We start from the raw sequence: 24,515 nt of genomic DNA, 5'->3' as shown, positions 1-24,515 counted from the left end.
TTTCTTTCTTTCTTTCTTTCTTTCTTTCTTTCTTTCTTTCTTTCTTTCTTTTAATTAGGAATAGGAGCCATGAGAGTAGGGACAAGATAATAGGAAGACAGATTTTTCTAGAACAGGATTCAAAATCTTGCCACCGAAAGATAAGAAATGAACCACTATCAAGATGGTGTCAAATCCGGGAAGAGGAGGATAGCATCCACTCTGCTTTGGAAAAAAGTCCCCCAGTAAGTCTTTTGCCTTCTAAAGTGATAGGCATTATCAGTGTCACAAAGATCATTTCATATTCTAAGATTGTACTCTTTGGCATTGTTCAGACTTAGTTCCTTAATACTGGAAGCTCCAGGCCTCCTGGTTCACTGCTCTGAAAATCTAAAACATATGACAGAGAAATTCTAGTGAACACAACAAGAAATTGTGCTTATTTGAAATTACCAGTCAGTTCAAATGCCCAATATGTGTGGAATGCCATATGTTCAAAGCCGTAAAATTTAGATGTTGTTTACCCAGGCAGCTTGCTTGGATGTCAGGCCAGGCACAAAAAATGTCAGCGCTCACTCCTTCTGTAACCGTACACTGCCCCTGCTCCCAACCTGGAACTGGCTATGGATATTCAATAGTGCCCCAGGGCCCTAAGAAAGTTCTTAAATAACCCTGCTCACTGTAAGCACTCAGACCTACACTCTTTGGACCACTGCTTGTAGCTATGCAGCCTCTAGAATGCTAATTAGGTCACTCACAAAAAGTAGGTCTTCTCAAATGATTTGGTCATGCCTAAAAGCTATCCTGCTCTCCTGAACTTTGGTTTTTGATGGAAAAGTCAGGCCATGGCCATGTAGTCATTAGTGTCTGCCCCTAAAAGTTCTTATGTCCAGGTTCCAAATCAAGTGATGTTGCCTCATTTTTGTATTTCAGTATCTTATAAACATCTCTAAAAAGTATCCATACAAAGATTAGACGACCATAGAGTTGAGGGTCCATATTTGGGTTCTCTATTCTGTTCCATTGGTCTATGTGTCTGTTTTTGTGCCAGTACGATACTATATTGATGATGACAGCTTTATAATAGAGCTTGAAGCCAGGCAATATGATGTCCCCAGCTTTGATTTCCCTTGGTGATTCGGGGTCTTTCTGGTTCCATACAAATTTTAGGATTTTTTATTCTAGCTCTTCGAAAAATGCCAATGGTATTTAATAGGGGTGGCATTGAAAGTGTAAATAGCTCTGGGGAGGATAGACATTTTAGCAATGTTTTTCTTCCAATCCATGAGCATGGAATATTTTTCCATCTTTGTGTGTCTTCCTCAATTTCTTTCATAAGTGTTCTGTTTCATAGGGTATAGGTCTTTAATTAGGTTTACTCCTAGGTATCTTACGGTTTTGTTGCTATTGTGAATGGAATTGATTCCTTAATTCCTCTTTCTACAGTTACATTGTTAGTATATAGAAAAAAACAACTGATTTCTGTGCATTGATTTTGTATCCTGCCACATTGCTGAATTGCTGTATGAGTTCTAGTAATTTGTGGGTGAAGTCTTCTTGGTTTTCCAAATAAAGTATCATGTCATCTGCAAAGACAGAGAGTTTGACTTCTTTGTCAATTTGGATGCCTTTTATTTCTTTTTGTAGGGAATGTGCTGTGATGAGTATTGGGTGTTATACTTAACTAATGAATCACTGAACACTGCATCAAGGGCTAATTATGTACTATACAGTGGCTAGGTGAACATAATAAAAAAAAAGATTTTCCATATATACAATGGAATATTACTCAGCCATCAGAAAGGATGAATACCCAACATTTGCAACAGCATGGATGGAACTGGAGGAGACTATGCTAAGTGAAATAAGGCAAGCAGAGAAATACAATTATCATATGCTTTCACTTATTTGTAGAACATAAGGAATAGCATGGAGGCCATTAGGAGAAGGAAGGGAAAAATGAAGGGGGAGGGGAATCAGAGGGGGAGATGAACCATGACAGACTATGGACTCCGGGAAACAATCTGAGGGTTTTAGAGGAGAGGGGGATGTGGGGATGGGTTAGCCTAGTGATGAGTATTAAGGAGGGCACATATTGCAATGAGCATTAGGTATTATATGCAAACAATGAATCATGGAACACTACATCAAAAACTAATGATGTATGTATGTGTATATATCTGTATGGTGACTAATGTAATGTAATAAAAAAATACATATCCATACAAGCTCAACATCCTGTAGAGGGAAAATTCTAAGTAAGCATCATCTATCATGGGATAATGTGTTTGTGAAGAGACAAGGGAGTCATTTTTTGTGGAGAATGGGTGGATTCAAGGAAAATTTACTACTTCTTCTTCCATGATCAAGGAAGACTTAATGAGGAATTTAGGTACACACTAAAGAAAACATCTTTCAATTTGAAGCAAGATGACTCTTGAATTCTGTATTAAAAAGTAAACACTGGGGTCAGACGTTACTCTTCAGTGACTCCAGTCATATAGAGACCTCAAGGGTTTCCTTGTAGTAAGCACAGTATGCTAGGGTTGTAGAAATAGACAAGGAAGACCACGACAGGTCATAACTTAACCAATTTTCTTCAACACTGAGTTTATATTTTGCCTGATCAAAGCAGCCTCCTTATAACATCACCTACCTTTTGGCCAATGGATCCTGTTGTACATGCCACTAAAAGGAAAGTGAGAAACTAAAGACATCAGAATTCAATATAGGTCCTTATGAGTTCTAGGGTCCCTAGTGTATGCCTAAAGTTGACAAATTGAATTAACCAGCTTCCTGGAAGCAGGAGGTAACCAACTCCATTACACCAGTCGACATTTTATTTTCATCTGTGACTGATGAGCTATTCATGGGATTCCTCTTCTCTTTGAGATTCCAGTCACTTAAACCCTTATTATGCATCACGTATGCAGCCCACATGTAGATAACATGGCTTGATTCTCCTTGATGGAGCAGGATAATGCCTGCTCAAATTGATTATATTGGTGGTCTGACTTTAAGTGAGAGTTGAGCTTAGGATATTGATCTCAGTTTGCAAAGTGTTTCTTTAATCACTTGATGAGCTATTCTTTGAGATATTTAAGCTGATTTTCTGTTTCCAGCCTGAACATTAGAACCAAATCCCAGGTCCATTTCTAAGATGATTAGGGCCCAAGGTAGTGACAGTCAGTGATCCAAGGACTCAATATTCAAAAACACATCAAGATGCTCTGTAGCTATTGTCAGGGGAAAGTTGAAAGGACAATGAGAAAGAGCAAAAACACTGCCAGGCAAATAGCCCTCCACAGCAGATGACATCTTCCGAAAACACTGAGGAAGCATTTTGCCAACAGGAAGTTCAATAGTAAACAGCCACTCTATCAACAGGGAAAGAGGGCAGCTTCAAGAAGAGGGAGATGCAAAGACAAGGAGGTCTCCAGTAAGCCCAAGTTTACGTGGACTTCCACTGTCCACATGCAGGAAATGGATATGTGACTGCTCCTGCAGATGGGTAAAAGAGCAATTCCCAAAAACCACACAGCTCTTGAAATTACAAACATCTTTGTAAGTCACACCCAATCAAGAAACAGCACACTGGCCCAGCTGCTGGTGGTATTCATGAGTCCGTTCCACTGATAAAATCTGAACCTCTGAGTCCCTAAACATGCTTCATTTGGGCCTTCAATACCAGGAGGTTTTGCTCATGAAACATCTCTACAGCTCAGAGAAAGTTCCTGAATCTTCAAAGTTGGTGATGACAGTGATGATGATGGTGATGGGGGGCAGGGTGTATGTATGTTTTAATCTATCAAGGGGCTTAAGATAGCTTACCATTAGGAAAGCTCGAACTTTAGTGAGAAAAACCCAAGTCTGATTCCCAACTTTGCCAATTACTAGCTGTGTGACCTTAGACAAATTACTTCCTCTTTTGAAATATTAAGTTCCTCATCTGTAAGATAAGAGTCTTAATAATACCTGCCACATGGCTATTATGAGAATCTGAAAAGTAGATGAGATGATGCCTGCAAAGCCACGGTACAGGGCTGGCACGAGGTAAGTACACAATGCACCACGTTATCGTTTCTTGATCCATATAGTTTTCTCAGAATCTAAATATGTATGTGTGTATGCAGAAACATACACACACACACACACACACACACACACACACACACACATACAATCTCTTTCCTCTGTCCTCTAACAAGTATAGGCAATACAGGATATTCTTTGTTACTATAATCAATATAAACTTTAATAATTCAAAGAGGACTCAATATATAAAAAGCTAAACACTATGCCAAGTGCTCTAAAGATGGACACAAAGTTTATGTTGAAGAATTGGAAAACAGAATTGGATAAAGCACTTGAGTCACAAAAACCACTCTTTCCCTTTATTCAAGCAATTTCTGAAATCCTATTTTCTCTATAAAATCTGCTTTAAATAAGAAAGGGGGAGGGGTGCCTGGGTGGCTCAGTGGGTTAAGCATCTGCCTTCAGCTTAGTTCATGACCTTGAGTTCCTGGGATTAAGACCTGCATTGAACCCCCTGCTGAACAGAGGTTCTGCTTCTCCCTCTCCTTTTGCCTCTCCCCACTGCTTGTGCTCTCTCATGCATTCTCTCTCAAATAAATAAATGAAATCTAAAAAAAATAAATAAATAAAAAGAAGGGGATGGGTAATTGTTGGAAATCTTTGACAGGCCATTCCCTTAATACAGATATCCAGACTAAAGACTGATGAGGGAGGGAATGGGTGAACATAGAACTTGAAGCTTCCAGAGAAAAAGCAGGAATGTATTTGGTTATTTGTGACAACTGTGTATCAACAAGGCTCAATAACCCATGCATAACACATACCATAGCCTTGTGAATGACACACATAATTTTCTTCCTCAAAGGTACCACTATTGAGTACTAGCTTTTTCTGAGGACTCATTATCTTTAGGACTCTATTTATTGGAAGCCAAGGAGGCAGAAAGGAGAACCAATCTATAAACCACTGGGGAGGGGGGATGGGAGAGAACAGAGTATTCACACCCTTCCCTTCAATCCCCAAAACAATATATATGAATTTTATACCTATGAAAACAGACATCCATATACACCACGCAAATATATCTTGCCCCTGCTCTTGGCAGGCACCCAACTAGCCCCAGCTGCAGCCTTAAGCCAAATCTCTTAACAGCCACTTGTGGTGGCCATGAAATATGACCAGATAGGAGTCATATTCCTCATACCTGTTCAACTTTGAAACCAAAGTCCTGGAGAAACCAATGAATTTATCCCCAGCTTGTCTCTTCAAAGAGTCAATGGTTGCAAAGTAGCAGGATTTTCTCGGCTGGCACAGATGTATAAGCTGTTGTCGACTGACATTAAAGCGGGGACTTTCTGAGAATATGAATTTCGTGGACGGCAACAAAGAAACTAACCACATGATGACCCTGCTTAGACTGGTCTTAGACTGGGAGATATTCTGCAAAAGAAGACAAGTGGGAACATGCCAAGCCCCAAGACTCTGGAAATAATCAGGGAAGCATATAAAATTTAAGCTTTCTTACATAATTACTTTCCAACATGATGAATTTTCACAAATCTAGAACTCCATTTTCTTATTCTTCTTTGCTAAGGCACTGCAGTATTTCAATTCAATTCAATATATATGTATTTAGTCACTAATGTGCGCCTAAGGATGTGTGTGTTTGAGGTGTCAGAAGTGGTGGGGGGTGGCAGGAGAAGACTCAGAAGTAGTACAAGGCATAGCTCCTGACTTGCAGAGTTCTGTTCATAGCCTCCCCCCACCACACACACACACAATCATCAAATAATCATACAAGGGAGAATGTACTAGTTTCCAAAAAAAAACAAAAACAAAAAAACAGGTCAGGCAGTCAAATTCAGAAAAGAAAGAAGTCAGAATGGATTAGGGAAATTTCCATGGAGAATAGGAAAATTTAACTACGTGTTCATTCATTCACTCTTTCATTCATTCATTCATAGTCAGACCCTATGAAACCCTAGGCACTGAAACTATAATGATGAGCAAAACAAGACATACCTATTTTCATGGAGCTTGCTAGCTGAAAAGTAATCAGACTCCCATCATATTTCTTATAGTACAAATTGTGGCAGCCTCTGTGTGCTTGCTTTCAGCCTTCCTGTGTTCCATCTACTTCCATTTCTCCTGGTGCTTCTCTGATGACGGTCCTAAGGGCTCCAACTCGCTGAGGGCTTACCATGTGTCAGATACTACTAAAAACTGTACTTGTTTTATCTCATTGAATTCTCAAACGAACCTCGTAAAATGAGTATGATTATCCTTGCTTTGAGTTGAGGGAATCATATCCAAAGGTGTTAAAATTTTACCCAAGGTCACACAGCTTGGAAGGATTGAGAACCAAGCCTCTTAAGATTTCAAAATTGCCTATTTCTTGAAGCTCCAGGTGTAGCTTAAGGGTTACAGAAGAAACATTTTGTTATCATATCCATTAGAATAATGAGGGAAATGTTGCAGATGGATACAAAATTTTAAAATTAGCTTTCTTTTGTGGTTATCAGCTAAGTAATCCAGCCAAATGATAATTATACCTTTATTTCTCCTTGGCCAACAAATGAATAAATTCATAACATCAAAAATCAAAACAAATGTATTCCGTACTTAAGCCTTATATAATTTTTTAAATTTATATTCTGAAACATCAACTTCCTTCCTCCTGAGGCTCCCTAAGAAAGCTGATCTAAAGAAAGACCTGGCATTTGCTCCAAAATGCTGATTCCCTGGTACCTTTTCTCTCTCTTTCCACCAAATGCCCAATTTCAAAGGCCACCATCAACAGGATTTGGCATGAGATTCTCCTGAGAACTTAAGAACCCTCCCGCAGAATTGCCGCTCAACCCAATCCTCCCCAAGGTGACCCAGCAAAGGAGGGGAGACCCGCCACAGTGTGCTGACATTTTCCATGGCTTCTTTTAAGGAACAGCTGGTCTATAATAGAAGGTTACTCAGGGATACCCATAGGTTTGACAGGAGCCCATATTTTAAACAGGGAGGATACTAAATCCATCCAATTCCTGGAATGTTACTACTCTCTCAGGAACGCAAGAGAGGTTTCTGATGCTGATCTATAAATCTCCCTGGCCTAAAATACCCAAAATTAGTTTCTGTGCCATGGGAACATAAAAATGATATGGCTTTCTTCTTTGACATGTCAGTTAATAAAGAGTGGGAGGTGGGGCCCGGATGTTGCCTGACAGGTTTCTGAGGGTTTACTCGTTAAAAATGGGAAGCACTTTAATTACCTGTTTGGTTTTTTGTTATATGTGTGTGTTATATGTTAAAAAAAAAAAAAAAAAGGTCCTAAGGACACTCAGGAAATTATATCATTAATTATGCCTGTCAGAACACTATGTGGCCTAAAGTAAATGGAACTTTCATAGGGTTTCTTTTTATTTTTAGTTTTTAAAATGTTTTTAAAATATTGTTTTCATAATATTTCCACAGAGTCTACTCTAAGTACTTGATTAATGAACAGAGTGGGTTTTGTTTTGTTTTGTTTTGTTTTTGGTCCCAGAAAATCTAGCAAAATAACTGAAAAATCTTTGTCTTTGACTTTGGAATTTGCTAATTAATGACTTGCTTAACAGAAAACTTACTTCCCCCAAATATGTGTTACTTAACCTAAAATTAATGTTAATTTGCATTCCTAACATACAGTAGCCATGGGAGAATGGGAGTCTAAATGGTATAGGGACAGAGGTAGCAGGATCATGGAACCCAGAAGGCATCCCCCCTAAGTCCGGGAGACAGGACTACCATTCTCTATGACACATTATTCCCTTAATGTAAAAACCTGCTGGCTTTTGGAGCCAGGAAGGACTGATAGCACAATATAATTTAGGCATCTCTGAACTAATAGTCAAGAGTGGGTAATCCTCCCTGGCCAATGTGGAGAAGAACATTCTGGGTTTGGGTCACTAGCTCCCATTCAGCCCTGTTGGGGTGGAAGCTCAAGTTTATGGTCCCTGTGTCTCTGAAAGATAAAGTCAGTCTTGGAAAAGGATCCCGACCCCATGTATTCAATCTAGAACCAGCTTGTGGGGAGCCTTCAAGGAAGCAGCCATGCAGAGTCTTAAAGCAACTCAAAGAAAAGAAGGAATGACTAGAGCCCTGGTGGCCTGGAGAAAAGAAAACTTGAGCCAATATACTCTAAAGCCAACAAGATCCTTCTAAATGCTCTGCAGGGCTCTCATCTCCTTCATGGCTCAGTGGTTAGCATCCATGGTCACTGCCATTCTCACTGGAGGGTTCAGTATGCAAAGCATTCATAAATATCTCCATCTGTGAGTCTGTGCATGAATAAACAGGATGCCCTCCAACACAGGTATGGCATCAAAGAATGGATGAGACTCTCAAATGCACCGCAAGTGGGGGAAAATAAATTAATGGAAACTTCCTGGAAACCTACTTGGCATAATGTATAAAAATCTTCATTCCAAGTGAGCAATCTCCTTACTAGAAGTCTACCTTAAGGAAATAATCAGAGATGAGAACAGAAGTTTATATTCAGGAATGTTTATCTCTGAATTATAATAAAAAATTAAAAACAAACTAAATATTAACAATAGGAGACTGGTCAAATACACTCTGAAACATCTGTACTGTGGAATTTAAAAACTGTTAAAAGTAATGTTTCTGAGAAATACTTAAAGGCATGGAAAATTGTCCATGTTAATGATGATTGAGTTATTGGATTATAGTGATTTTTACAGTTATGCTTTAACAAATTTTCTACAATTAGCAAGAATTATTTATATTCAGCAAAAAAATACATTATAGAACAAAAAGAAAGAGGGTTGTGCCCAACCTTCAATCAAGCAATGATTCCAGGATACATGGAGGACCCTTTTGTATTTGAATGGAAGCTCATCACCCATTCACATTGGAGAGCTAAACTTAGCGGAATTTTCTAGCCCTCTTACACTCAGGCAGCCTGTTCCAGAAGAACTTAAGAAGACATCCTATACATGCTAGAGCCAGCAAACTGTAGACGAACCAAAGTTTGTACAGAGACTGGTAGCTTGGTAGCCAAGCTCAGAAGGGCTGGTTTTCCCCCTGAGTTCCGTAATGGCCACCTAGCAAAGGTCACACCAATACTGATAGGGGCCTTGGACTGAGAGGGCAGGACACTAGTCATTAAAACAGAGCCAACTGTCCCACAGCACTTGTCGCCAGTGTAATTGGTGTCTTGCTTTCCCATGCCTTTATTCCAGGAAAAAATTATTTGGTTGGGTTTGGGGTTTTTGTAAACTGCAGTGACCCTTCTAACAAAGGTCCAGATCCTCCTCCTCTTTAGTAAACTCAATATGTATTCATCAAGAGGCAATTTTTCCCCTGCCACCCTCTGAATATACATCAAGGTTATGTCAATAACATCACAGGGGGGTACACAGAAGAAGATAAAACTTCTGAAATGTAAAAAAAAAAAAGCTCTGTCTCTATCCAAATCCCAGGCAGACTTTGCCAAACACTTTCCCCTGAAATTGTCAAGGCCACGTGTTTGAACAGGAAATTTAATCCACATGTTTCTGATTCATATGTACACTTAATGCATCAAAATATCATCTCTTTGAAGTCCAAATGGCCTTTTTATAGACCTCTTCCTTAGGAATGGAAAGTTGTGCCTGGCCAAGAACTAACAAATTTGAACCCTCCGAAGTCCAAGTTCTTTCAAAGTTCCCAACTCAGGAGATTGAACCAGGATCGGAAATACACCCTCCATCCCCCTAGCCACCCCAATGTGACCAGAAATCTTGGGATACTTCATTCCACCAAGTCTTCTCAATCTTGACTATATACTTTCATGGAGGTTTCCAGTGAAAAACAGTTAAGAGTGAACTCCCAGTGAATTACCACAATCACGCTGCAGGAAGAAAGGCCAGTGCTTCTCCTCTTCCAGGAACCTGAGAAGGGATATCAAGTGATTATCCAGGAGAGGGGCCGAGCCAACAATTTGGTCTCAACTGTAGACCACGGGGTGGGATCCCAGAATTTCTCTGGGAACCCTGATGGTATAACATCACACTTGGAATATTTGGATTCAGAGCTTCCATAATTCTATTCCCAAATGTCCCATTGCAGATATTGGTCCAAACCTCATGCTGAACAGAGAAGACTGTAAGCCCATGTAGCCTCTTTAAATCTCTTATCTGAAGATGATTTGAAACATAAATCGATGCTGTCCAAACTGGAAGTGGGGAAGAACTGGGATATATGGGAGAGAATTAGTCATTTCATGCATGTAATGTTTCCATCAAGCTGAGCCCTCCCCACCAGCTATGCTTCAAGTCACCCATGGTCTGTGGACCAAGGGAGGATGGGGCTATCAGAGTTAAACAGAAAGGATTCACTCTGCCTCTGAACTCCTCTCCAGAGAGCAGGTCCCTTGACAGCAAGTCTCTAATTAATTCATTGCCATTTCCACTGCAGCTACTTGGTGTATGTTGGTCAATAAATTTTACTGAATAAATTGAGTGTGCATATGTGAATTCTTACCTCAAGGTGTGCTTCTGGGACACTAGCCTAAGATAATTAAGGGATTTTTCAGGATAACATAGAGGAAATAAGTGTGTTCCAGACAGAAGGAACAGCAAGTATAAAGGCTTGGAGGTGAGAAAGGAACAGCTTGGAGGATGGTGGACTATAGGACCTGAGCATGGGCTGAGTTGGAGGATTAGTGTAGGCCAAGCACAGGGAGCAGAATCTACTTGTGAAGGACCCACATTCAATAATTTGTACATAGGCTGTGGGAAGCCAAGGAGGTCTGTAAGCAGGAGACAGGTAAGGAGTGATGAGTTCAGATCTAAGTTTTAGAAAGGTATCTTTGTCCTCTGTTATGTATTGAATATTCTGGATATTCCCCCCAACCAAAACACATCCAAATTCATATCTTGAAGCCCTAACATCCATTGTGATGGTGTCTGGAGTGGGGAGGTAATTAGGGTTAGATGAGGTCATGAGGATAGAGTTCCCATGATGGGATACCAGAGGTATCAAAAGAGATACCAGAGAAAGTTCTCGCTTTCTTGCTCTGTCATGTGAATACACAGTGAGAAGGCAGCCACCTGCAGGCCAGGACGAGGGCTCTCACAGGAACCTGACTATGCTGACTCCCTGATCTCAGACTTCTCTCCTTCCCAAATGGGAGAAAATAAACTGCTGCTGCTTAAACTCAAGGAAGGAAGGAAAGAACTAAAGAAAGGAGACAGGCAGGGAGGGATGGAGAGAGGGGGAAGTTAGGGAGGCAAGGAAGGGAAAGAAAACGGAGTGTGCCTATTTAAAATAAAATTTAATGGGCCCTTCTATCATGCCTTTGAATATACCTTCTACCTCTCTTCACTTGGAAGTACTTTGTACTTCCAAAATCTAAATGCAGAAAAAGTTATCAGCACCATCTTCTCCATGTACCCACTATTAAGCATTATTTAGTAAAAACAATCACATCTGTACCTTAAACAATTTGCCTGCCCTTAATCATTAATCTTTTCAAGTGGGTGGATGAATGGTCATTTGCAAATGGGCATAAAACTCAGAGAATGTAGACTGCAAATTCAGTTAAGCTTGCCTTCTTAAGATGATAACTGAAAATGTTTATCAACACAAAGAAAATGCACCTAAAAATATCCAGTCATGTCCACATTAGAGAGTAAAAAGAAACTGTGGCTTATTATTTCCATCATTTTTAGGCTTTCTCATAAGCTTCACCAATCAAAACCATAATGGTCTACACTTAAGTATAAAAAAGCAACACTGATTTCTAATTGTTTTTAAAGAACTGCTCATCAAAACTCTGTCAACCCTGAGGATTCACATGAAAGACATAAAGGCTCCTCACCTTTCAGCATCCCATACTTAGAATCCATACTTCTGAGTTTTTTAGTGAGCCAAAAATTGGAATAAACTCAGGCCACCATTTCTTCCCCAAATGGCATATATTGCCATAACTGCCAAGTGCTTTAGAGAACCCAGTTAATGTGCTGCTTCTGTTATCCAGATGGGAAAACTGAAACAGGTGGACAATTATATAATAAGCCAACAAGCTGGATTTAGAATTTGAAGGTCAGCATCTCCTGTCTATGGCTTAAACCTCTGAGCAGTATCATATCCCAAAAGCTCTTCCTTCCTCTTAATCTCATGGGACAGTAAGGAACCTTGGGGATGATCTGATTCTATGGCTTTTCAAAAAATGCTTAGCAGCCAGTCCATTCTATCATCAAAATCGTATGCAAAGTCCATACTCTCGCAGGGACTCTGGTTGAAGACAAAGTAGTGGAGTACCAAGAGCGCCCTCTCTATTTAATCCTGAAAGGACCCAAAGACTGACCAGTACTCCTCAAAGCACAGGCTGAAAATCTGTGATACCATTCACTCCTCAAAACCCAAAAAGGTGAAATGACCAGCCTAGAGTCTCTAAGCTAATGACAGAACCCAGCCTAAACCCCAGGTTTCCTAACTTTCGTTGAGTGCTGTGTCTACCATCTTACACTGAAATCTCCTAGCAAGAGATTTATTTTCTAAATCAGCAACCCCATGATTGCTACAACCTGAACATATGGAAGAAAGAAACACATAGAAGAAAGAAACGTATGGAAGAAAGAACCTTCTTGGATCAAGATATAATTATAAATGGGGGGTAGTGTAATAGTTTAGATCAGGAATTGGCAAATATTTCTCTGTAAAGGGCCAGGTAGTAAATAGTTTAGGCTTTGCCATACAGTTTCTCTCGCATCGATTCAACTTTCATCATAGTCACAAACAATACGTAAACGAATACCTATGGCTGTGTTCCAATAAAACTTTATTTATGGATTCTAAATGTGCATTTCATATAACTTCACATGTCACAAAATGCTATTCTTCTTTTGATGTTTATCCCCAAACATTTAAAAATGTAATAACTATTACTAGTTCATACACTACAGGAAAACAGGCAGAGGGCCAGATTTGGCCCATGGGTTGAAGTTTGCTAATCTCCGCCTAAAAGAAAACTTTGCTCTACCAAATGCTTAAGCAGGATTGAATAGGATGCAAAGGTTCTTTACATGCTTAGCATGTAATTCTTAGAAGAGTTCAGACAGTGTAGTCACTCCCTAAGCATTATCATCTGGGTTGACTTTTATTCAAGTCCTGAAGGCCTACCAGAACCTTATGGAAAAAGTAATGTCTCCTCACCTTAGACTGGGAACCAGCAGGATCAGTGCCCTGTTAAGGAGCATGGTGGGAGCTAGTGAACTGATGGAGGAGGGTCTGTTATTCACCTGGAGGAAGAAAGGTGAAGGCCCGGACCCTGGGGGCAAGATCCCTCATATCTGATGCCAGGACTAATTCAAGCAGATCCACTGAAGACATGTCTCACTTCACTCTGATGAAGTGTGATCCTAGGAGCCTGGAAGTCACTTATTTGGCTCTTAAGTCAGAATCATTAATTCACTGGCTGGCATCCTTCTAACCATTATTGTATTACCCAACACGCACAAATAGGGGAGTGTTGATGTGCTGTATTCTACCTTCTAGGAACTAGATGAGTTTTTCCCAAGGAAACAGTTTTAAGAATAGCTAGTAGTGTCAGCATTACATTAAACAAGCACAACTCATGGGAATTTAGCCATAAAAAGACTAACTCAGTGGAGCTCAATTGGTGGATACTCTTGGGTGAAAATCTGAGCAGTCTCAGGACTTTTCTGATAACCTTTAAGAAATATGAATATTCCAATCCATTAAATAAAATGCCTAATCCTAGGCAAATGTCAGTCTTGCTCTAAAGTTAGAACTTTTTTCCCTGTCTGCCACCCCTACCCAAGAAGCCTAAGGACAGGAGGAACTGGGCTGAAGACAACTTCTTCCCTCTCCATAACCCCGTACTTAATGCCTCCACCCTCAGCTTGTTAAAGGCACTTTCTGATGCCTCTGAATGGAAGTCGTGGGAGAAGTAAAGGCATAGGGTGGATACATTCTTACTTAACTATATGATTGTGATACTTCAGCACGGCCACTTCCAGGACCTGGCAAATGTCTAAAGATGAATCTCCTGTGGGCACTATTCTGCGTTTTTTGGCGATATTCCATTACTGGGGTCTGCCACCTGCACAATGCATTTCTATTCCAGCTGGTGGCTTCTTCCTTCCTTTGCCCTGAAAAACCCAGCTGCACCTCCAGCTTGTCTGCGGAGGTCTGAGTTCCCTGCCATGAGACCTTTCAGACGTGCACCAGTTATCTCTTGCTGCAACCTCCATCACCTGCCCCCACAACTCTGGAAGTACACATCAGTCCCACGCATAGGACTCTCTCCTTTACTCGTCAGCTCACAGCCAACAGCTAGTTCATCTGTCGCTTTTTGGACTTTCCAGTGTTGGCAGACATGTCCACTGTATTCCCTAAGCTCAGAGGGACACACAACTCCAACCAGTGTCCTAGACACTACTTTCTCTTTATTGAAAGAGAACAGGGAACAACTCTTTTGGGGAATCCTTTGGGTTGGAACCCACTCTCCCCCAAAATGCTCTCCACAAATCCTCTTTCAAAAGTACTCTTCTGCTCAACCCTTTCATACCCTCAATATGGATGAGGGGCTCAGGGTTTTAAGTTTTCTTTATTATCATTATTATTATTATTACATTATGTTAGTCACCATATAGTACTTCATTAGTTTTTGGTGTAGTGTTCCATGATTCATTGTTTGCGTATAACAGTTTTCAATCACCTGGTTTATAACTCCTGTTCTTACAGTTCACCTGGGGATGTTATTTCCATTGTTCATAGGAATCAACAGAAACTTTCCCTGGAACCTATCCTAGTCCCCTACGTTGCAGTCATTATGAGAACAGTTTACTGAATCGCACCTTTGATGTCCTGTAACGAGACTGCAGTGCTAACATCACGTGCTGTAAAACCTGGTCACCACTGACAGCACTGGCCCCATGTGAAAGCTTTCACCACATCAAGACCCTGCTTCCCCTGACTCCTATCCTACTAAAGTACCCCCATGGCCAGTGGACCAGTCAATCATTACCCTGAGCAAACTATAAGCTTCATTTCTCAAAGTATCTGCTCCCACTACTCTCTCAATCTATAACACCCTCTTGTTTCCCATCTAAAAATCTTCCTGATATTTAAACTTCAAAGCTTTGCTGAAATGCCACCACTGACATAAAGTTTGCCTTAAAGCCCCCACTTGAGTTCTCTTGTGTTCCCATAGCCTGTGTTTTCACCTCTTCATAGTCCCAGTGTCATTAAGAGCTATTTTAGCTAACTGTTAAATGGTTGCCTCCTTCACCAGACAGTGAGTTCTGGAATGGCAGAGACTTTGCCTTACTCCTCTTTGCACACCCCATGTCTGAGCAGCAAGGGCCAAGAGCACTGTTCTGCTTATCAAGGCAGAAGGAGGAAAAAGAGAAAAACATCCCAGGTGCCCTTGAGAATTCTGAGCAGGAATCACAGCTCCAGCCCCACAACAGAACAGTAAGGGGTCTATCCTGAGTGGTCCTGCCAGGTAGACATTCCTAAGCACAGAATATGCCCACAGTGCATTAGACAAATAGAGAAATGATTCCCACACTGCTTTGGGTCCTGCCTGTGCTCTGGCCAGAACCCTGGGATTGGTTTGCCAGTCTTTGTGATCTACCTTCCCAGGTTATTAGAGGGGCTAACACAGACAGCACCCCTTGTCACAGGTGCAGATCACTGAAAAGTGTCTGGACTTTTATATCCTTTCTTGTAGGTCTTTAGCCAATGGTTGACTGGTAAGGGAGTATGAAAGCCCAGCCCCCTAACTGCAAGGCAGGAGAAAACTAAGGTGCAGTTTAGGTTGCAGAGCTCCCTGGGCATTGGGCCGAGTGACTCACCTGGGTGAAAGGTCTAGTAAATGGCTGAGATGCCAGGATTCAAACCCAGGCGTACTTTACCACTACCATAGATGGCTTATGATTTTAAGTATTATAACTACCATAATAGGTTCTGAAGACAAGGGGGATTAATTCATGGCATTTAGGAAAAATAAAAGGAAGGCAGAATATTTCTGCATTAAACTAATATATGGAAAGTGGGCAGATTAATCCATCTCCAAATTATCTACATCACACAGATATTATTTTCCTAGTGAAAAAAAAAAAAAAAAACCAAAAAATTAAGAGCTTTGAACCCAGCCAGAACTGGCTGGATAAGTTATTTCGTTTCTCCTAGCCTCAGGTTTTTCATAGATAAAATGGATATAATAATACCTAACTTGCACTGTTACAGAAAACATTAAATATAACATATACAGGGATGCCTAGGTGGCTCAGATGGTTACGTGTCTCCCTTCGGCTCAGGTCATAATCCCAGCATCCTGGGATGGAGCTTCCCATTGGGCTCCTGGCTCAGCGGGCAGTCTCCTTCTCCTTCTCCCTCTGCCTCTACCCCTGCTCATGTGCATGATCTCTCACTCTCTCTCTCTCTCTCTCTGTAGCTCTTTGTCTCAAATGGATAAATAAAATCCTTTTTAAAAATGTCTTAAAAAGTATATACAAAACATCTACACAATGACTAGTACCTGGTCATCATTCGATAAATGGCCATCGTAGTAGTATTAGTAGTAAGAATACAGATCTGGCCTCTGTGATTTGTGTAACAATTAGACAAGTACAAATACAAGACCCCACCATGCACAATGCCAATCTCTGAATATAACAGAGTATTACCAATAAAAGTTAAAACTTTGAAAACTGTCAGAAGGAGAATCTACTTGGACCCATATACTCTCTCACTGGTATGTCAGAGATGATCTACCTACCAATAATCAATGATTGTTGGGAAACAAAAAAAATTACAAAATCATCACATGAGAACCAGGGAATGAGTCCTTCCCAAGATAGGCTGCAACTGCAGAGTTTCATGCTGACATTTGGTTCACCTTAAAGAAATTAATTGTATTTAATAAGGTAGTTGTCACTAGAGGATCAGGGTCTAGAAACTAAGGTTCCAACATCTGATGCATAAAATTTATAAGCAAGATCTGTTCAGGGTGAGGAAGTCAGAGAAAGCCACAAAACAACCCAAAATGTATTATAACTCCAATAAAAGAATTTAGATATTGATATCTTAAACGTTGTTGGAAGCAAATATTGAGTTTATTCTTAGAATGGCTATGTATAGGGGTGCCTCGGTGACTCAGTCATTAAGCATCTGCAGTTCTGATCATGATCCCGGGGTCCTGGGATTGAGCTCCACATTGGGGCTCAGTGGTAAGCCTGCTTCTCCCTCTCCCACTCCCCCTGCTTGTGTTCCATCTCTGTCTTTCTCCTTCTCTGTCAAATAAATAAAATCTTTTTAAAAAATAGCTATGTATAGTCATTACTTCTTTTTGCATTTTCAGGTTTTGTTTGTTACATGGATTATAGGAAAACAGCTCTGGATAGCCCTGAACTTTTTAGAGGTAAGAGAACAGTAGCTGGTAGATTTAATTCATGAAGATGATCAAATATGGCCAAAATATTTATATGATCACTGGGCTGTCTATGGAGAAGCAAATTAGACAAATAAAAGCTAAATCACATTTACTTGGGGTCCAATTACCGCTCCTCTGTCTCTGGTTCCAGATTAATCTGACAGACACAAGGCTCTCCCACTAGAAGACTGAACTATTCCAAGATTTTATTTATTTATTTGACAGAGAGATAGCACAAGCAAGCAGGGCAGCAGGCAGAAGAAGAGAGAGAAGCAGGCTCTCTCCTGAGCAGGGAGTCCGATGTGAAGATTGATCCCGGGACCCTGAAATTATGACCTGAGCTGAAAGCAGCCACTTAACCAATTGAGCCACCCAGGCACCCCTGAACTATTCCCAATTTCTAAACAAATCTAGAAACATAGCCTCACAGAGGGCCTACAGCAAATTGATGTTTTCTATACTCTCAACCTCAAGCGAGAGGAGCAAGCCATAGGTTCATGGGTCTGAGCAGGCCAGGTTGATGCAAAAAGGTAATGGGGGGAGGAGAAGACAGGGAAAAGAGTAGAAGACACTTTAAAAATGTATCTTTTTCGCCCATTCCGTGGGTTGCCTCTTTGTTTTGTTGACTGTTTCCTTTGCTGTGCAGAAGCTTTTGATCTTGATAAAGTCTCAAAAGTTCATTTTTGCTTTTGTTTCCTTTGCCTTTGGAGACATATCTTGAAAGAAGTTGCTGTGGCCGATATCGAAGAGATTCCCAAATGACATTACAGACAAAGGGCTGATATCCAAGATCTACAGAGATCTCCTCAAACTCAACGCACACAAAACAGATAATCATGTTATAACCCCACCCTCCTTCTCCCAACACCTCTCCCCTCAGTGTAAACCTGGTGATTCACAGACCTGTACCCCTGGGGATAAAAATATATGTTTATAAAAAATAAAAAATTTAAAACAGATAATCATGTTAAAAAATGGGCAGAAGACATGAACAGACACTTCTCCAAAGAAGACATACAAATGGCTAACAGACACATAAAAAAAATGTTCATCATCATTAGCAATCAGGGAGATTCAAATCAAAACTACATTGAGACACCACCTTACACCAGTTAGAATGGTCAAAATCAACAAGACAGGAAACAAGTAGTGCTGGAGAGGATGTGAAGAAAGGGGAACCCTCTTGCACTGTTGTTGGGAATGCAAGTTGGTGCAGCCACTTTGGAAAACAGTGTGGACATTCCTTAAGAAATTAAAAATAGAGCTACCTTATGACCCTGTAATTGCACTACTGGGTATTTACCCCAAAGATACAGATGTAGTGAAAAGAAGGGCCATCTGTACCCCAATGTTCATAGCAGCAATGGCCACGGTCACCAAACTGTGGAAAGAACCAAGATGCCCTTCAATAGACGAAGGGATAAAGAGGATAGGGTCCATATATACTATGGAGTATTATGCCTCCATCAGAAAGGATGAATACTCAACTTTTGTATCAGCATGGACGGGACTAGAAGAGATTAATTAAGCTCAGTGCGTAATGTTGTTTGACTTATTAGTCAAACAGAGAGAGTCAATTATCATATGGTTTCACTTACTTGTGGAGCATAAGGAATAACACAGAGGACCCTGGGAGATGGAAAGGAGAAGTGAGTTGAGGGAAATCATTGTTTATTCACCACAACCGGTGCTCAGTGTTTCTGAGAAACAAACTGGGAGGTTTGGAGGGGGTAGTGAGGGCTGGGGTGAGCCTGGTGGTGGGTATTATGGAGGGCACGTATTGCACGGAACACTGGGTGTGGTGAATAAACAATGAATTTTGGAACACTGAAAAAAAAAAGAAAAAATCTTTTAAAAAAATGTATCTTTTTTTTTCTTTCTCAGCCTTTGAATTAAACGTAATTACATTTAAGGTAGAGAAGAATATTGCCCCAACTCCATTTCCTTTGCATTTGTTCATGTCAAGCATGTCCTCCTAACAGGTACAACAGTAACTTGAGATATAAATATTTCTCTCAGTTCATCAGCTGGGTATTATGGAGACAAAAAAAAAAAAAATCAATCTCTTGAGTGAATTAAACTTCTTTGAGTTTTTATTACTTTATAGAATTCAGACACTCTGATCTGAATGCTCCAACTCCAATTGTTTTTGCACAGCATAAAAAAAAAAAAATGCAAGCGAGAAAAATCATCCTTCAGCTCTAAGAGGTAATTCACCCAAATAATCCCCAAAAGACAGACGCAGAAAGGGACTATCACACACAGAATGGACTCTGAAGATCCTGGATTAGCTACTTGGCCTGGTTATTAGACTGACCTTGACTCTGGACATATTTTTTTCCATCTCCTTTACAAACCTTATATGTGAGCTAAGAGACACAGACTCACTGGGTAAAATCTAAGATTGCTTCTAGCTGTATGACTCTGAACCCGGGGGAACAGCCATGTTACACATGCGTATAATTACATAGTATAAAAACATAGTCCTGTCTGTAAATAGAAGCCCTATAACAGTTAATACCTTCCCAAACACATAATTCTCACTGCAAAACAATAAAGTTAGTAAAGATAGCTTCTACCAAATTGACAGGAATTGTTGAAAGTTCCATTAATTTTTAAACAAATTTATGCTGTTATGTTTGTTTTACTTCATTTGTTTTTTTAATTCATTTTGAACACTCGAATAAGTAAGTCTTTTATCAACATTATGATATATTCAGTTTCCACCAAGCAGGACCCATTAGTAATTTTTCAAAATTTCTGCAAAGAAGAAATAAAACATACATGTTAAAACTGACCTTTTTGGGGGCGCCTGGGTGGCTCAGTGGGTTAAAGCCTTTGCCTTTCAGCTCAGGTCATAATCTCAGGGTCCTGGGATCGAGCCTCACGTCGGGCTCTCTGCTCAGCCAGGAGCCCGCTTCTTCCTCTCTCTTTCTCTGCCTGCCTCTCTGCCTACTTGCGGTGTCTGTCAAATAAATAAATAAATAATCTTAAAAAAAAAAAAAAAAACTGACCTTTTTGTGGATTTATGTATCACTCTGAATAGAGTGACAGATATCCTACCTGAATGAAAAGACACACCTTAGTTATTAATGTTTTTAGGATTATCAATTGAAATTGTCCCTGATTTCAAATTTGTAGGCATAAAAAATCCTGCCAAAGTCTGAACCACTTCTTTTTTTTTCCAAACACATGAAACCCAGCTCAGAACCAAATTGTTTATTGCTTTCATCTTATCCCAGTTTCTACAGCAGTTGAGTTCCCACAAATACTGCCTGAGAGTGGTGTGTAGGAAGTTAGATGGAGGAGTGCTCTCAAGATCAGCCCCTAAGGAAGAGAAATAGCTCAGAAATGGGACAGAGGGAGAAGATGGTTGGGGACATAGTCTCAACAAACACCTCCACCAACCCCATAGAGACCTCTGAAGTTGGGATGGCCCCTTCTGAACTGTCCTGAGTTGAGGTATAGCAGCTGGCAGCCTAAGTCCTTCAGTCCCAAAGGGGGACTGTGAGGCTCATCAAGGCATTCCCTATAGTTCCTAATAGCGCCAGGTCTAACTATGTTAACAGTCTGGTGGGTCTGTTGTCAGCAAATATTTGTTGAATATATGCCATGTGCTCACTACTACAGAGATGACTAAATTGTATATATATCTTTGCTATCAAGACAATTAACAGTTTAGCTGAGGAGAGAAGATTTTTAAAATCACATGATAAAATTTTAAAATAACAAACAGTATCCGAGAAGTGAGGATGATCAGAAATCATTTTAAAAACTTGAAGGAGAGAGAGATGACTTAATTCTGTGACACATGGAACAGAACTATATTTATGCCTTTAATGTCACTAGGATTTTGATGGGTAGAAAACAGAAGGAAAGGCATTCTGAGTAACAAGGTAGCAACAAGAGATCGAAGGCAAAATGGAAGTAACCTTTGTAAAAAGGGCCATAACCTTTCAAAGCAGAGCATATTAAGACTAGACGTGCACAGGGAGATGTGGAAGGTACTCGAATGAGGCCAGCTCTTCTGTTAAGTGCAAAGATGGAAGCATTTGGCTCTTCCAGGACCAACAACAGCAATGACAGATATGATTTATCAATTTCTGACCAGAGCAGAGGCAGTCTGGTTCTGGGATTCACTGTGGAAGCATCTCTCTTGGCAGGCCAGTTTTGCAGTGTTATTCTTGGAAGCCCAGCTTGGAGGACATTTTTCGGCATTTCCAGTGATTCTTTGGGCTAATATCCCTTAATAAATGACTATCTTTCTGCTTACATCAGTAAAAACAAGTTCTGCTGTCTGCAAACTAAGAACCCTAACATAAATACATTTTCTTATTCAAAATTCACAATAATTGCATGGATTAAATATTATCCTCATCTTTCAGGTAAGGAAACTGAACTCCTAAGGTTAAACAAACCGTCCAGGTTTTCCAGTAAGTATGTGAGAGGCCCAGATTTGAAACTAGAACTATCTCACTTCCTAATCCGTGTCATATCCACAACATCACAACTGTTTCCTGAAGACAGAGACATGAATGAGCCTCAATATTTTCCATATGAGCATATCTTCAAACATAATCGTTTCCACAATGCATCATAAAATAATCATTCCAATGGGACAGCAATACCAAAAAGTGGAAAGTTGCCTGCAACCCATGCCAAAGACAGAAGAGGAGAGGTCCCTGGAGCCAGTCGGCCATCCTAGCTCTGCCTAACTCTACTTCCCATGATTGTTTACAAATTTAACAACCAAACTCAACAATAATCTCTACAGTCTCATAAATAAATTCAAGGCCACAAGGGAAAGCAAATTTTGCTTTACCCACCCCATGTTGTTCCATATATTGAATATAATCATCTCATGAAAGTTAAGTTCTTCCCAAGGAACAATGAAGTCAATTTAACCACCTGTCTTAGCCTTTTCACCTTCAAGGTCAATTTTGTTGGGCAGACTCACTGGACAGTGGCCAAGAGTATGCATTTTCAAGACCAACCATCCTTTATTAAAAGTAGAATCTATGGCAAGATAAGGAACAAATGATACAGTACAACTACTACCGTCTCCTATGCCCAAGGAAATATGCTCACCACCGGACTCTGACAGGCTTCATTGTGGTAAACTAGCTGGAAGACTCATGGTGAGTGGGTCTCAGGGTAGCCATTTTGTACCTACCACATCTAGCTCTCCAAAATTCTGCCAGAGAATGACTTGGGCTCCACAGGAAAGGGAATTTACCCTCTGACCTCAACACTTCAAACCTGACTTCACACCAGTTTAAAACATTTCATGGCGCCTCTCCATTCATATAGTATTCTTCTGGATATTCCTTTCTGTCCTCCATTCCATCTTTAGCACAGCTGACAAATGCTGCATGGACACACAGCTGTCTCCCGAGAGGAGCCCCATACTTTTTAAACAGCTTTGCTTGTGACCTGACCTACAGGCAGGCTGCATACTTCAGTGTACTGACAGCTAAGTCATGTCTTTTGTCCCAGGCACACAGATACAGCAGGGTAGGGAAAGTTCACATGGAATGCTCACATTTCAAAATGTAAATAAATGGCTCAGACCAGAGGCCCAGTGCACTTAAGTTTGGAAGACAAAACCTCCCAAAGAAAAGAGTGACCTGAAGGGGACTTTTCAGAAATCCCTGCAGGACCATGTGGCTCTGACAGCTGCACCTGGAGGGCTGAGTGAAACAGATCTACTACCAGCAGGAGCCCAGATGTCCTGCACTGGGCAGGACCTAACTTTCTGTTCCTTCCCAACCTATTCCCTAAATATCTTTCAGATACATTTTTTCCCCTCCTGAGCCCTATTCCTTTCTTCTTTTCTTTCCTTTGTCCCCCTTTTCTCTGTTAAACTTTGTACTTTTTATTCCTTTAGCATTTTCTTCTATTTCCTGGTTCTACGGCTCTTATTTTTCTTATACTTGGAAGCTTTTTATTTTCTTCCAGTTTTCCAAGAAACTTTCACACACAGCTGGTCCCATCTGCCTCCCCTAAATAATCCTCCCCCTCCTTAACTATAACTCATTTCCTCTCTAATTCCACCTGCTTTTAATAGGCTGGACCCTATAATCTCCACACCCTAAATCCTAATAACTTGGGAGAGCAACAACCAAGGACCCTTAATTCTATCACCTTGTAAACTAGGCGCAGATATCAGGCTTACAGTGTTGCCACCCTTTTTCCTTTTCCTACAGTGATCTGATTTTTTTAATTTATTTTTTGATATTTAGTTCATTTCAGAATGTTCACAATTTTAAAAGACAGATAATGTACGTTCACCACAGAAAAATCAGTCACAAAAGTAGAAAGATGAACATAAAAATTATAATTCTACCTTTCAGAGAATACCCCTGGGTTTATGATTGACTCAATGAACATCGTTTTAAAGATACAAAGATGAATGAGAAAGACACTGTCCTTGCTCTGAGAGAGGCTGCATCCAGTGAGGAAAAAAATACAATATAGCACATATAGAAAACAGCAAGAATCAACAGAAGTAAGGGCAAATAATTGACACTTTGGAAAAGCCGCCTGGAGAAAAAGTCATCTAAGATGAGCACTGAAATATGAGCCAGGCAGAAAAAGGGAAAAGAGAACTTCCCAAGGTTAAGTCCTTAAAAATAGAGTTTGGCATATTCAAAGAATCAAATGGAATTCAATATGGCTGAAAAGAAGGAGCAGCGTCCCTCAACAGACCTGAAGAAGTAAGGTGGGGCCAGAGGGTCTTGTAAAGCACATAAAGAAGTTTCTGTGATGACAACGGGAACACCGAAAGATATTAAGCAAGGGAATGATCACATTCACACTTTTAATAGAACCCTAAGCCTAAAAGATGAAACCACACTATGCAACAGATGCTATACTGACAACCCGAACTTGAAGAGGAAGGAAGGCAGGGAGGCAGCGTGCTAGGGAGGGAGAGAGGCAGGGAGGGAGGGGAACAAAGGAGGAGAAGGGTGTGAAGAAGGAAATGAGAAGGGAAAGAAGGAAAGAAGGAGGATGGGAGGGAGGAAGGAAAGAAGGAAGGAAGGAAGGAAGGAAGGAAGGA

This window comes from Mustela nigripes, chromosome 12 (assembly GCF_022355385.1).
Source record: "Mustela nigripes isolate SB6536 chromosome 12, MUSNIG.SB6536, whole genome shotgun sequence".
In the NCBI taxonomy this organism is placed as follows: Eukaryota; Metazoa; Chordata; class Mammalia; order Carnivora; family Mustelidae; genus Mustela; species Mustela nigripes.
This window is presented reverse-complemented; position numbering follows the sequence as displayed.